Source organism: Triticum aestivum, chromosome 3D (assembly GCF_018294505.1).
Source record: "Triticum aestivum cultivar Chinese Spring chromosome 3D, IWGSC CS RefSeq v2.1, whole genome shotgun sequence".
NCBI classification, from domain to species: Eukaryota; Viridiplantae; Streptophyta; class Magnoliopsida; order Poales; family Poaceae; genus Triticum; species Triticum aestivum.
The window spans coordinates 532,174,810-532,191,531 of NC_057802.1; positions in this window are offsets into that span (position 1 = coordinate 532,174,810).

Below are 16,722 nucleotides of genomic sequence, written 5' to 3' on the forward strand. Positions count from 1 at the left end.
GGCGGCTACGTCGAGAACGGCAGGGTAGCCTGTCGCGATTGGCAACGCTCCCGATTCTGACTCGAGTCAAGCTCGACAGTTCGGGCGGCCGCGTTGAGAGCGGTAAGGTGGTTCGCCTGGCAGCAAGCACACCCGGCAGGCCATTGAGGATCCGTCCTCAAAGCACTGTGGCCTGGGTTTACTCGCGGCAAGCCTACCCAATTAACGTAGGGTGGACATACAAAAAAGGGATTGAACAGGAAAATAACGTGCATCATATCAAAAGTACTGGAGAGTTATACTACATCACTTGTTGCCGCAGTTCTAACTAAAGATAAAAATTGTCTTGGTCATGAACCTGCAGCAATGATAAGAAACAGGGTGCCTAGTACCGGCACTGGCCTTCTACCCTCTTGACTCCATCGATGCGGCTGATGACGGGCTCGATACGCTCCTTGAGCGGCGGGAGGTCCACATCCTCCGGCAAGCTCTCTAGCGCGGCGTCAAAGTCGAGGGAGGGGTTCCAGTACGCCACCTTGGTGAGAACCTTGGTCACGGCGCCCCGGCAAAGCCTCCAGGCCTCATTGGCCAGGAAAGTCGCCCTGGTGGAGCGGAAATGTTCCAGGGCTCCAACAACACCCTCGAAGAATAGGGTCAGCTTGGCGTTTGGGCTCATGTTGCGCTCCGGGGTGTACCTCACATTTGGCATCCCCATGGTGGCCAGCTGCGTGGTGATCCTGTCGGCGACGTCTTCGAGGCGACCGATCCAGCGGTTCTCGCCTTCCACAAAGTCCTTGTGCTTGGCGGCTTCGTTCTTCCGCTGCTGCTTCTCGGCCTCCAGATCCCTGGCCAGGGTCTCCTCCCGGGCCTTGGCCTCCCAAAGCGTCTTCTCAAGACCCTCCAGCTTTAGCTTCAGGTCTTTGATGGAGTCGTTGGCCTTGGAGAGCTGCTCAGCCTTGCCGAGGACTGCGCCCTGCGGCTCCACACTACAAAAAAATACACTTCCGTGATGATACGTGTTTGTCACAGTAGGTCGCGTTTTTTGTCATGCATGTACATCCATGACAAATTTATGACAGAATCAAGATAGTCGTACCTGTGCTGTCGTAGAAGTGTTCCATGACATTACCAAAATTATCATCACGGAAGTGTCCACTTCCATGACGATAAATCGCGCGTCACAGAAGTGCTTTCGTCAAGGGTGACCGACACGTGGCATCCACCGTAACAGAACACCGTTAAGCTATCGGGTCCGGTTTTGGATCCGATAACCCGTTAACAGCCCCGACCAATGGGGATTTTCCATGTGTAAAATCATCATTGGCTGGAGGAAACACGTGTCGGCTCACCGTTGGGACAGATGTCATCCACTCATTGGACATAAAGGGCCTATGATACGTCGAACCGTGGCACGGCCCAACAGAGGCCCATTCGTGTGAAAAGGCCAGCCCGTTTGACTTGGTCAAAAGGTGGCGGGCCGGCTCACGGCAAGCCTGTTAACGGCCTGTTCGCATATTGCCCATTTATAGCCCGCTATCCCAGGGCCCGTTTACGGCCTATCCGAATTAGGCCCAGTAGCGTCATTTGGGCCGTCCAATATAATTCCAGCCCGTTTTAACTTCTGGCCCATATATGTCCCATGACGTCTTTCGGCCCATATGATGCCCTTAGTAACCCTCGGCCCCTTAACGGCCCGTGGTAAAACTCGCCCGTAATGAACAGTGTATCACTTTATACCCATTAACGGCCCATTATTCCGTTGGGCCGTTTCCAGCCCATGATATCTTTCGGCCTTCTCAGGGCCCATTTAATCTTGGGCTCATTTCCAGCATTCGGTTACTTATGGCCCGTTACTGTCATTTTCTGCTTGTGGGCCAAATTCAGCCCGTGGTTACAGTCGGCCCGTTTGCGGCCCGTTAATACGTTGGGCCGTTTTCATGTCAAAAAAACATGTTGGGCTGTTTTCATAGAGTTATCAAATATGGCCAATAAACGGCACGTTATTGTCCATGAATATTACGGCCCATGATTGGTGAAATGATGATACGCCCCATAGAAGGCCCATGGATCGTACGGCCCGTAAAAGGCCCATGGATCGTACGACGCGTAGAAGGCCCATGGATCCTACAGCCCGTATAGAAGGCCAATGGATCCTACGGCCCGTAGAAGGCCCATGAATCATACGGCCCGCAGGAGGCCCATGGTTACAACTGTCCGTGTGTTGCCATGATTATTAGAAAAACACAGAAAAAGAACTGCAGTGACTACAAGCAAACAACTAAACAAGACAATAAGGAAATAAATAAGCAAGCAAATAACGCTAGCCTATTACCGCTATTACACATATTACATCCACTGGGCATCAAAGTTCGCCACCAGTGCAAATATAGGGAACAAAGCAGCATATTACATACACTAGCCGTCAAAATTGGCCACCAGTGCAAATAAACGCGGCAGCAAAACAAGAGCATAACTGAAACAACTTCATAAGAGCTCAAGAAACGTGGTATCCACCATGCTGGCAATAAGCTTAACAAGCTTATTAGCTTTGTCCTGTTTGGTGCTAAAATCCTCCAACGCTTGCTATTGCACCAGAAAGTATGCATCTGAATGCTCCAGGGACTTCCACAGTCCTTCCGCTTCTTGTCGCAGCACAGCTGATCGATGTCTTTCAGCTTGTAGTTGAGACTCAAGAAACCGAACTGATTCAGACAGTGAGTTTGAATAGCTTGTGCAGGCGGTAGTGGCGAGTAACTCCAACACTAAACCAAGACAGGACTTTGGGGTTGTCTCACTGTCTTCGAGATAGTCTTCCTTAGCTGTTTTATCAGCTTTGTTGGAGACCAACAAGGATGTGTCACTATCCTGAACCTTATCTGCATTACTTCCTTTACCATTGCTTAATAAGGCACTCTTCCCCAATATCCTGTCAGCATTCTAAGAGAAGAAACAAGCAGACACATAATAGTTTAGCATGTACTAGTATATGAAACTCATTTCAGTGAAGCAGTTCATTAGTAAGGTGGACAGGATTAAACTACCAAGTCTTCTATTGCCAAGTACTAGTACATAATAAAAGCATCAAACAAACATATATCTATGTCCTATGGTCACTGCATTGTCTTGCCAAATCAAAATAGAGACACGGTTCAAATCATATCAGTTCAAGACAAAGCAGCGGTGAAAGAATACAAAGCGTGGGAAACTACACGGCACAACAAGATTTCAGATGGGTACCATGGGTCTACATGTACAACAACACAATTGGCTCTGTTGTGATGCTAGTAATGTGCATGATATGAGAAGTCAACTGTATACACAATTGAAATTGAAAGCAGCAGAGCTATTGATAAGAGCAAGCCTGTTAAAGAAACATGCGTGAAACATACCTGCTGTGCCATTGCAGTTTCGATTGGATCCTTCAATTTCAAAATAAGTTTGTATGAGTAAATATATTGATACAAGAGCAAAGAAGTATGCACAATAGCAATCATAGTTAAAAAAAGCGCGCCTAAGCGAGCGCGTAAGCACGCCTAGGCTCTAGGCGTTGGCGAAATGCATTGTGCATAACTACGCTTAATCTGTGCATAACTGCGCATAAGCATGCGCTTTGGTCAGTAAAGCGCAAGGCGGTGGCAAAACGCACAATTAACGCCTAGTGCTTTTTTGAACTATGATAGCAATGGAATCTTAAATTAGAACAGTTGTTCTTCAGGATTAGGCACTTGTTCTACATTAATAGAGTACAGTAAGACGCAAGAATATAGTACTTCAAAATAGAAAATGAGCTCATAGACCTTACCACATTCTTGGTTCGGGACCAGTACAGAACAAGGCGTTCCCAGTCATCGTCCAGTAAATGTGTCTCAAGAGAACGTAAGGGAATTTGATGAGTTTCTTTGCCGATGAAGTACGTTTTCTTCAGGTAATTCCGATACTGCCACCAAGCATTCTTGAAGATAGCAGAGGTATTAGCACAGGTTACCTCATCCTGAGTTTTCAAATCGGTCCTTCTCTATAGAGAAAAATGGGAAAATTTGCTGTATTATAACCATCATGGAGGTAGGATGTATGGGACAAAGCAAAGTAATTGCCATGAATAACATTACTTACACATAACTCCTGGACAAACACCTGCAAATGGCATTTTCCTTCATCTTCAATATAATATTTCCAAGATGGGAAGATATGCACATACGATTTAACAACATCAAATGCGATAGATGCTAAACTATGACTAGCTGGTTGTGCTTCCTCCACAGGAATAGGCGTACTAACTGGTGGAGTTGGGGTTCGCCGTGGTAGTACTGGCCCTTTGGGCACTGGAGCTGCCTTACTAACTGCTCTTGTTTGGGAGCTCTGTGGTGGAGATGGTGCTGTGTCAACAGGAACTGGGTTACTATCTGCTGGGGTTGGGGTTAGATTGGGTCAAGCTAGTTATCTATCCATCGCAGTAGGGGTACAATCTGCGAGAGTTTGGGTTATGTGTGGTAGGGCTGGTTCTCGTGCATGTACAACCCGGGTGCTATCTCCACCAAGAGGTAGCACTGTTTTATTTGAAGACCGTGTTTTTAGTCCGCTAGATGCTGGCATCACCCGCTCCAATTCAAATGGCTGATAAACAGGAAACATAGTTGAATGTACAGACATTGTATGAGAGACAGATGCAATAGATAGTGTGGAAAAAAGAGGGCATGAAATAGTTGACATGTATATTGTTTAACTAAAACGGATAGCATGACATAATTTCACATATATGATGTCTATCTAAACTGGATAGCATAGCATAACATAATTCAAAGATATGATGAATAACTAAACAGGATCGCATGACATAATTCACCTACATGTTATCTAAGTAATCAGGATCGCACCATTTAATTCACATATGTGATTTATATGCTAAACAGAGGGCATTAGATATGATGTCTGAACTAAGAACATGGTGTTGAATATTGTGTATATGATGTCTAATCTATGCAATGCAAGACACCATATGCATGATATGAGCAGTATAACCGTGCCAAGTTAGAGCACACACCTCGGTGGGGGAATAGGACTGGTCATCTGTCTCTGAATCCATCTCTGAGGAGCTATCGGGACCCAACAAGAGATTTGCTTCGACAGGTAGCACTGTCTGCTCAGAAGGCCTTGTTTTCACTCCGGATTTTTCAATCTCCCACCCAAATGGCTGATTCACAGGAAGAGTAGTTTAATGTACAAACATTGTCGACAAATGGAAATGTAATGAACAAAAGTATGGGCAAGATATCATTCAAATATATGATGCCTGGTTAAACAGGATGGTATTGCACATTTCACGTATATTATGGCTGGCTAAAAGACATGAGACTGCACAATTCCCATATATGATATAGAAGCTAAACATGTGGCATTACAAAACATGTCTAAACTAAGTAGATGACATATATGATTTCAAAAGTAGGCACTGCAAGGCAACATATGCATGATATGACTAACATCATCATGCCAAGGTAGAGCAAACACCTTGGGGGGGTAAATAGGAGTGGTCAGCGGCGTCTGAATCCGCCTCAGAACAGATAGCTTCCTCTGGATTACAATCTGGAGAGGGGTGGGGAGGGTTTGCCATTGAACCCACCATGGAGCGATGTCTGCATGACATTGTATTGCCACGCAAAACTCTTCTCTTTTTCTCTACATGTTCAGCATGACTGTGTACAATATCTGACATGTATACGAAAAAAATATGGTGAGATTATGTAAGGAGAGCATGCAGAAATTTAGAGTGATGGTAACAACCAGTGGATGGATCCAAAAATAATGATAGCAGGCTGATGATTGCTTTAATTTAATAAAAAGACAGATGATGATTGCTTTACTATTTGTTTCCCACCCAAGATGAACAAAATAGGCATACCCTAGGTGAACCAGATATGAGACAGAGATACTATTCATTGCTTCCTTGATATGTGCCCCATAACTAATTTAGAACTCAAGTTTGAACATTAATTTGGAATCTGAATGTTACTTTCGAAACTGAACGCAATGGTAGCAGAGAGGCACTTGACATGTAGTTTAGGGAGGGCCTGCAGTTCATCTTCAACCTGCACCCCCCTGAGCCGCCAGCCACCACCGGCCGAACCGCCGACCTCAGCGCCGCCTCGCCGCCCCGAAACAACTCCCCACCGCTGGTCCGCCGCCGCCCTGGCCAGCCCTATAGGCCCCCCGCCCCCACCCTGAACCCTAAGATAGATAGTGGGGTACCTCTCCGGCGAGCCCCCGTCCCCGCTGCGGGTGGTTCTTCCTTAACTCCGGCGAGCCCCCCCACCCCCTGAAAATCGACTAACCCAAAAGTCGATTCAGTCGACTGAAGTGTAGCTAAATCAGAGCAGAGCAGCAGCACGAGCGAGGGGGAGAGCAGCAGCAGCAGCGCGAGCGAGCGAGAGCCGGAGCAGCAGCAGCTGGGCGAGCGAACGATCGAGCGAGAGTCGGAGCAGCAGCAGCAGCACGAGCGAGCGAGCGAGAGCCGGAGCAGCAGTAGCAGATCCGGCGGGTATGGCCGCCGCCGCCAAAGGGGCCTCGCACTGGGGGAGAGCCGCCGTGGAGATGTCGCCCGCGGCGCCGGCTTCAAGATAGCCGCTCCATGGGGGTGCGGGATGGAGCACCATCAGCGCCGGGAGGTCGAGCTAAGGAGAAGGTGTGATGCGATGAGTCTACAACCTCTTTGGTGGCGCCGAGTAGGCCTTGGCTTCGTCCGAGGAGTCGGTGAGGATGCTGCGGTTCCGGTGGAGCAGGTTAAGGCAGCTGTGGGGATGGAGCAGCCGCGGTAGAGGAGGCGATCGTCGGAGCAGCTCCTTGGAGGTGGAGCACGGGGCGGCTGAACCGGCGGGACGATGAGATGGACGACGGATCCTCATCCGGGGAGGTGGACGAGGGACGTTGAGCTATTGCGGTGGACGACGTCGTCGGGGAAGAGGCTCTGGCTGGGCAGCGGTGAGGTGGCAGACGGAGGAGGGTGGGGTTTCGCGGCTGGAGCAGAGAGGTTATGGCGGCCTGGGATTCCGAATGGCAAAAAGGAGGCGATGGGAGGGGGTGAACCATGACTTAGGGACGCGCTTGTCCAAAATGTAGGGTGTGTTACAAAAGTACCCCGCACCGATTTGAACTAGCGGCCCTTTCGGCTCAGGGTTAGAAGGGGGATTTCGCGTGTCGGGATTTGGCAGCTGGAGGGAGTTTTCGCGCGCGTTGTAATTTCGGGATAGCAAGGCGCGGGTTGTGAAGGCGCCAGTTTTGGAGCACGATATCTCAATTTTCGGGATATAACAAGGCGCGGGTTGAATTTTAGGGACAAGACTAACGTGTAATATTGTACTTGTACGTACCAAATCAATTCTCACTTCCCTCAACCAAAAAGAAAATGAAAAAAATAAAACTATTCACACCACACAAAGAGAGAGTCTTGCCCCGTTTTACTATAAAAATGCTATTTAAAGCTACTCATACCAACAATTTAGTGCAATTAAATGCTATTCGGTAGTATGAATCCATGTGATGTCCAATTAAATTTTTCCGCTTGCTGTATAATGCATGTAACCTACTCATACCAACATTTTAGTGCATTCCAAATGTCTATACTACCGCTGCAATTCGAACTGAATTTGAATTTGTTTCTCTATTTCAATAACAAATCTACAATCATGATTGTTGCCAACTTCAACCATCATTCGTGTATTACCTTAATAACACACCACATGATTACTATAGAGATAGATATGCACTATGTGTACTACATGAACTCGAATTCTATTTTTTGAATACACTTGATGTTGATTCCAAATAATAGTACATTTGATGTCCTAACTATATATTCATAATCTAAACCATGTTCCATACGTGTACACCGTGTTTATCACACATAGTATAGTGCCCCGCCCCCTAAATTATGACAAGTATTTAGACCTGAGCTGCAAAAGCCACACATTAGCCCAAATTATGATCAATGTTCTATATGTTATACGTAGTACTAGCAAGATGCCCATGCGTTCCAAGAACATCAACATGATCAAGGGGAGGCCTAATTTGCAAATATGGAGAGGGGTGTGGGTATCTTTTTTCAAAATTGCCATAGTTTCCTTCCTATCCGTCAGATATAAATCGGACGACCTATATTGCAGGATGGCACCATCATCAACAACTCCATTTTTTATAAGAGTAGAGATAAAATATATTATATGTAGTATAACTTGTTCATAACCACACCATGTGTATCACCGTTATATATATTCACACATGCGTCGGTTTAAAACACTATGATAAATTCTTCAAATATCCGAATTCGCTTTTTATAATGAAGTATGATCTCTATTCATCTTTTACACCCACACAATCCTCTTATCTTTGCAGCTAGATAGCGCTAACTTTCTCTTGTGCATGCAGACGCCTGCATCCCTCTAACCCTCCCTCAACATTCTCTAGCTCCATCGCGCAAATTCGTCTTTTCACTTTAGGTCGTTCACCCACGGTGTGTGTAGGCCCCCAGCTCCTTCTTTACGGCACACATCAATCGATATGCCTCTCTAGCCAGGTGTGCCTAGCACAAAACACAAGCTTCCCCTCTTCTCTTATCACCGTCCATGCCTCACTCCCACCACTCTTTTCATCGATCTCATACTCGCACACTTCTCCCCCTCGATATAGTATGACTCTCGCACCACCTCCTAGATGCATCCCTGTCTCTCTATCCTTCTCCCCGTGCCTCATTTGCTTCTAACACACACATGCATGTATACTGATCGATCTCCCAACATATACCTAGGTCGACTTTAACTATTCCCACCCCATCGATCAACGTACCTCACAAGTTATGTCTCTCCTTTCTCTGACAAAGGACGATTGATCTTCCTATGTAGTTATGTCTGCTTACCACATCCATATCGCCCCCCATCATTCGTGCATGCCTCCTGACCCGTCTCTCACACGCACGTGCACAGAAAGGCAGCCATCCCCTCTCTTATTGATATTGCAGGCGTGACCTCCGGTTGTCTAGCAATCCTACCCCACCATTTGTTAGAAGCTACTCCACTACCACCCCCTCCAACACTCTAGCTCTGTCTCTCTCCCAACCTTATATCCTCTCCTGCACATATGCATGGATGCTGATCGATCTCCCTTAATACATGAGGTAGATCGATATCCCTTAATACATGAGGTAGGCCTCTCTCCTCCTCCACACATAGACCAGCCATTGTACCTCTATAGTTAATTAGGCCTCCCCCCACCACACACCGATAGTCGAGAGCTGTAGGTAGGTATCCATGCCATAGAGACAAACCGCACATGTCCCCTCTCTCGTTCTAGTAGGCCAGCCACTCTATATCTTTGACGCGGGCACACACAAATTCGATGGCACTCTTTATCGACCGCGCGCGCACACACACACATCATCCCTCTCTTCGATTCTATGGACACCTCAAGTCGATGATACCTCCACTCTCTTCTCGTGGATCGCCCCCTCTATATATATGATATATCCAGGACTCTATTTCACATACATTGCATATGTTACATTTTTTGATTGACCCCCCTAACTCTCACGAACCCACACACTATATCTCTCTACGTTTGTATCTCTCTCACACAACCCCACGTAGGTGGTGTACGTATACAAGAAGAGAATAGGTGCACTGTGCACGTACTCACACTTCGTGCCCAGGCACACCCGCGCGGGTACACAGTGGAGCTCATTTCTGTACGAAATGGCAGCCCACGTGCTTATTTGAACGCGTGTAGCGGTTGTTTACCTACGGAGGTCGTGTACCACGCGTGCACGAAACAAAGTTCGACTTGATGCGTTGGCGCGTTATTTTTAAATAAAGTTATATCGCTCAATGGCACATACACAGAATATAAACCGATTTTTATGGAGAAAAAGGTAGTCCGCTCCACTATATACAATGGAGCCTGCCTGCCTGGTTTGTCTCTCTTCAGAGTATCTCACACAAGGCTGCGGTGGCCTCTCTCTCTCTCACCGTTGGTCACTGATCCGGCCGCATCCCGTCCGCCGGCGGAAAGGGAGGACGTGCATCGTTTCTCCGTTCGACGGCGCCGAGGCAGCACGTCCCGATCTGCGGTACACGTCGTTCTCTTTGACCAAGCTCTGGCGCGGTAGGGCCTACGCCACCTGCTCGCTGCCGCAGTATGGGCAGATTCCGCCCGCCGTCGCTCACCTAGTTACATCCCGACGACCTCCAGGTATCCCCTCCGGCCTTACTCCACTGCCTGACTTCCCACATCGCTGCATGTGGATCTTCCATAGTTCTTTGCACAATACGTAGCTCGTCCGACGTACTTTCCATATTGCAATCTCGTCCTCACACCGTTTTAGACAAACACAACCGTGTTGTTATCTTCCCTTAGGACAAGGAATATGCTTATTTTTTGTCGTCGCAACTGTCATCAACAATATTTGTCTTTTTACAAATTTCAAATGGGCATATTTTAGAGTGTAGATTCACTCATTTTGCTTTGTATGTGTACTCCCTCCATTCCTAAATATTTGTCTTTCTAGAGATTTCAACAAGTGACTACATACGGAGCAAAATGAGTGAATCTACACTCTAAGATATGTCTATATACATCCGTATGTAGTAGTCCATTTGAATCTCTAAAAAGACAAATATTTGAGTAGTCACTCGTTCAAATCTCTAGAAAGACAAATACTCCGGAGTATATTTAAGAACCGAGGGGGTAGTGCACAGCCGCATGGGAGACTCAGACCGGTCGTTGCGCCGCATTAATAGTGAGTAATGAGCAGTCAAATCATAAGCCCCACCTTTCCCATGGTAAGTTGCTCGGAAGAAGCGACCATCAATATGCTCTTCTTTGAATCCGCTCATACTACTCCATCCGTCACTGTTTATAGAGCGCGCTTCAGAAAAAGAGCAAACCGATCTCAATTGATGGCAAAATGGCCAACCCGCCGTTTCTTTTGAGAGACGAGGAGCGAGAACACACAGACGGGCTCGCACGGAGGCCAAGATATATTCGAGCATGGTTGATCGATATCATCATTACATGTTGGGATGCCGTTTTCCGCCCTTCTTCGGAATAAATGTGTACTTTATCAAAGATTAAGAAAAATAAGAGTACAGAGGCTCCACCATGCGGTTCTAGTAGTAGTACTACTCATACTACTAAACCTTGCGCTTGGCTCTTCGCCTCCTCGTGAAGTCGAACAATGATGGTACTCCGCATGTTCGGTACTACAGTGTATGCCTCTAGCAATCTGACACTAAATGAACTGATGCATGTCCACTGCCTGGGCGAGGTACGTTGCATTAGTCAAAAGGCGTAAGCGAGCTTCACCTTGTCCTGCAAGCTTCTCCTCGTTCTGTGAGTTGACGGGACACACCAACAAGTAGTGCTAGTCCATACTCCCTCCTTTCCGGTTAATATGGCTTAATCTTTTTTGCGGGTAAATGAGAGAGCTTTATTCATATATAAGCATTCTTAGGACGATAAGCCAAGACACTGGTCACTAGGAAGCGAGGTACTCCACAAAAAAAGAAGTAGAAAGCAAGGTGTTTCATCAAGCCACCTCTCGGCCACATTCAAAGTGCAGCAAGCATGGTTCGCACAAAGATGCGCCGCAAGGTTTGCTGACCTGTTTACATGCTGAATAACAAAAAAGAGAGGAAATATTACCGAGCAGTCCTATTTGTAACAGGATATGAGCTAGAATTAAGCGAGAATTGTGGCGAGTTTTCCATGCAATCAACTTCCATTATCACATGCGAGAACCCTCGAAGAGAACCAAATGTGTTGAAGATTGCTTTATCACATTTTAAAAATATAATAAGAGTGCAGACGCTCCTCCATCCGGTTCCTAGTACTAGTATAGTACCTCTATAGACTATAGTAGTAGTACTAGTAAACTTTGCGCTTGGCTGTTCGCCTCTCCGGGAAGTGCAAGAATAATAGTACTAGTATAGTGTATGCTTCTGGCAATCTGACACCGAATAAAATGTTGCACGTCCACCGCCTGAGCGAAGGACAGCTTGCATTAGTCAAAAGTTTCTCCTTGTCCTGCGAGCCACCGCGCGCAAGCTTCTCCCGTCCTGCAAGCTTCTCCTCGTTCGGCAAGTTGACGGGACACAGCAAAGTAATGCTAGTCCATACTGCCTCCTCTCCGGTTAATATGGCTTAATTTCAAACGAGATAAATACACTGTCTGTCACTGTATATTTGTAAAAATACGGTTAGTGGACTTCATAATACGCTCATTGCGCTCAATATATACATTTTCCGGTGTTTATACGGTCACTAGCTCACCCTGGCTGAGTATGTGTGTGCATGCACGTGTAGGTTGAGCACTTGAGCGTGACCGTGTGTGTTCTGTCGTGTGCTCGGACATGCATGCATTAGGGCGTCGCGCGCGTTTTTGCGTCCATGTGTACGTGTGACTGTTGCATACATGTAGGGGGAGTACGTGTAGGGGCCACTAAAGGAGCAGTCAAATCACGTAGTAAGTCAGTCGGAAGAACCAACCATCATTTCACACTTCAATGACACGTACGCAATATAAAATGGTTGATATGGAGAGAAAAAGGAAACCACTATATATACACTAGCAGGAGCCTAAGCTACAAGCCTGCTTGCTTGGGTTGCTCTCTTCACAAGCATCGAACGATGGTGGCCACACCACTGGTCACATATCCGGCCTGATCCCGGAGCTGGGGGAAGGGAACAATGTTCTGCGTAGACGCGGTCGACATCGGCGAGGGAGAAAATCCACAGTCGGTGCGTCCCAATCGGGGGTCACCGCGGTATGGGCCGATGCCGCGTCCCAACCGCCCTTCTAGCTACAGCCCGACGTCCGTTTCGAAAATATTAGTGCATGTCAACAAAAATTATACTAGTATCGCTGTTCCATTTCGAAAAAAGCATATAAGCTGTTACTTCTTACCCAAAGGATCTTTATATCCAACAGACACAAAATATCCATTCGACTGTTCGAAATTACTTTCACTGTTGATCTGATGTCGAGGTAATTCCTGCATCGCCACCAAAATCCACCATCTCTTAAGCTAAAGTAGACCGAGCTAACCCCTATATTAGCATATTATTAAGATAAACAGAAGCCACTGTAGAATCATTTAGGACGTGAGCTTGTCAATCTGAATGTGGAGGGACACCAGCTTAGCCCCGGCCAGCAGCTTGGGCGGAACTGTGAAGAAGGTCAGCTCCTGCACGGCAACGTCGCCGGGATCCCTGCTGCTTGTCACCTCCATTTCCACCTTGACGGCGTCAGTCCTGCCTTTGGGCTCCCCCGGTGGGCCGTTCGCCCACAGCTTGGCCATGTAGTGCGGCAGTGGGGACGCCCCCGCTCTGATGCAGACGACCGACACGGCGATAGGCACGCCGATGTCGAGCACGCCGCCGACCAAGAAAAACGCGCGGCCGTCCTCCTCCGCGAACAGCAAGAGCCGTGGCTCCGACAATGGCACTTGCAGCTGGAGCGCCTTGTGAAGAAATATGCCCTAGAGGCAATATTTACCAGAGGAACACTTTGTGTGCTACCAAACGTCACAACGTAACTGGGTGATTATAAAGGTGGTCTACAGGTGTCTCCGAAGGTACTTGTTGGCTTGGCGTATTTCGAGATTAGGATTTGTCACTCTGATTGTCGGAGAGGTATCTCTGGGCCCTCTCGGTAATGCACATCACTATAAGCCTTGCAAGCATTGTAACTAATGAGTTAGTTGCGGGATGATGTATTACGGAACGAGTAAAGAGACTTGCCGGTAACGAGATTGAACTAGGTATTCAGATACCGACGATCGAATCTCGGGCAAGTAACATACCGATGACAAAGGGAACAACGTATGTTGTTATGCGGTCTGACCGATAAAGATCTTCGTAGAATATGTGGGAACCAATATGAGCATCCAGGTTCCGCTATTGGTTATTGACCGGAGAGGTGTCTCGGTCATGTCTACATAGTTCTCGAACCCGTAGGGTCCGCACGCTTAACGTTACGATGACAGTTTTATTATGAGTTTATGAGTTTTGATGTACCGAAGGAGTTCGGAGTCCCGGATGAGATCGGGGACATGACGAGGAGTCTCGAAATGGTCGAGACGTAAAGATCGATATATTGGACGACTATATTCGGACATCGGAAAGGTTCCGAGTGATTCGGGTATTTTTCGGAGTACCGGAGAGTTACGGGAATCCGTATTGGGCCTTAATGGGCCATACGGGAAAGGAGAGAAAGGCCCCAAAGGGTGGCCGCACCCCTCCCCATGGACTAGTCCGAATTGGACTAGGGAGGGGGCGCCCCCTTCCTTCTTTCTCCTTCTCCCTTCCCTTTTTCCTACTCCAACAAGGAAAGGAGGAGTCCTACTCCCGGTGGGAGCAGAACTCCCCCCTTGGCGCGCCCTCCTCCTTGGCCGGCGGCCTCCCCCTTGCTCCTTTATATACGGGGGCAGTGGGGCACCCCATAGACACAACAATTGATCATTGATCTCTTAGCCGTGTGCGGTGCCCCCCTCCACCATATTACACCTCGATAATATCGTAGCGGTGCTTAGGCGAAGCCCTGCGTCGGTAGAACATCATCATCGTCACCACGCCGTCGTGCTGACGAAACTCTCCCTCAACACTCGGCTGGATCAGAGTTCGAGGGACGTCATCGAGCTGAACGTGTGCTGAACTCGGAGGTGCCGTACGTTCGGTACTTGATCGGTCAGATCGTGAAGACGTACGACTACATCAACCGCGTTGTGTTAATGCTTCCGCTTTCGGTCTACGAGGGTACGTGGACAACACTCTCCCCTCTCGTTGCTATGCATCACCATGATCTTGCGTGTGCGTAGGAAATTTTTGAAATTACTACATTCCCCAACAGTGGCATCCGAGCCTGGTTTTATGCGTTGATGTTATGCACGAGTAGAACACAAGTGAGTTGTGGGCGATATAAGTCATACTGCTTACCAGCATGTCATACTTTGGTTCAGCGGTATTGTGAGATGAAGCGGCCCGGACCGACATTACGCGTACGCTTACGCGAGACTGGTTTCACCGTTGCGAGCACTCGTTTCTTAAAGGTGACTGGCGGGTGTCTGTCTCTCTCACTTTAGTTGAACCGAGTGTGGCTACGCCCGGTCCTTGCGAAGGTTAAAACAGCACCAACTTGACAAACTATCGTTGTGGTTTTGATGCGTACGTAAGAACGGTTCTTGCTAAGCCCGTAGCAGCCACGTAAAACTTGCAACAACAAAGTAGAGGACGTCTAACTTGTTTTTGCAGGGCATGTTGTGATGTGATATGGTCAAGACATGATGCTATATTTTATTGTATGAGATGATCATGTTTTGTAACCGAGTTATCGGCAACTGGCAGGAGCCATATGGTTGTCGCTTTATTGTATGAAATGCAATCGCCATGTAATTGTTTTACTTTATCACTAAGCGGTAGCGATAGTCGTAAAAGCAATAGTTGGCGAGACGACAATGATGCTACGATGGAGATCAAGGTGTCGCGCCGGTGACGATGGTGATCATGACGGTTCTTCGGAGATGGAGATCACAAGCACAAGATGATGATGGCCATATCATATCACTTATATTGATTGCATGTGATGTTTATCTTTTATGCATCTTATCTTGCTTTGATTGACGGTAGCATTATAAGATGATCTCTCACTAAAATTTCAAGATAAAAGTGTTCTCCCTGAGTATGCACCATTGCAAAAGTTCTTCGTGCTGAGACACCACGTGATGATCAGGTGTGATAGGATCTACGTTCAAATACAACGGGTGCAAAACAGTTGCACACGCGGAATACTCAGGTTAAACTTGACGAGCCTAGCATATGCAGATATGGCCTCGGAACACGGAGACCGAAAGGTCGAGCGTGAATCATATAGTAGATATGATCAACATAGTGATGTTCACCGTTGAAACTACTCCATCTCACGTGATGATCGGACATGGTTTAGTTGATATGGATCACGTGATCACTTAGAGGATTAGAGGGATGTCTATCTAAGTGGGAGTTCTTAAGTAATATGATTAATTGAACTTAAATTTATCATGAACTTAGTCCTGATAGTATTTTTGCAAATTATGTTGTAGATCAATAGCTCGCGTTGTTGCTTCCCTGTGTTTATTTTTAATATGTTCCTAGAGAAAATTATGTTGAAATACGTTAGTAGCAAAGATGCGGATTGGATCCGTGATCTGAGGATTATCCTCATTGCTGCACAGAAGAATTATGTCCTTGATGCACCACTAGGTGACAGACCTATTGCAGGAGCAGATTCAGACGTTATGAACGTTTGGCTAGCTCAAAATGATGACTACTTGATAGTTTAGTGCACCATGCTTAACGGCTTAGAATCGGGACTTCAAAGATGTTTTGAACGTCATGGACCATATGAGATGTTCCAGGAGTTAAAGTTAATATTTCAAGCAAATACCCGAGTTGAGAGATATGAAGTCTCCAACAAGTTCTATAGCTAAAAGATGGAGGAGAATAGCTCAAGCAGTGAGCATGTGCTCAGGTTGTCTGGGTACTACAATCGCTTGAATCAAGTGGGAGTTAATCTTCCAGATAAAATAGTGATTGACAGAATTCTCTAGTCACCATCACCAAGTTAGTAGAACTTCGTGATGAACTATAGTATTCAAGGGATGACGAAAGTAATTCCCGAGCTCTTCGCGATGCTGAAATCGACGAAGGTAGAAATCAAGAAAGAGC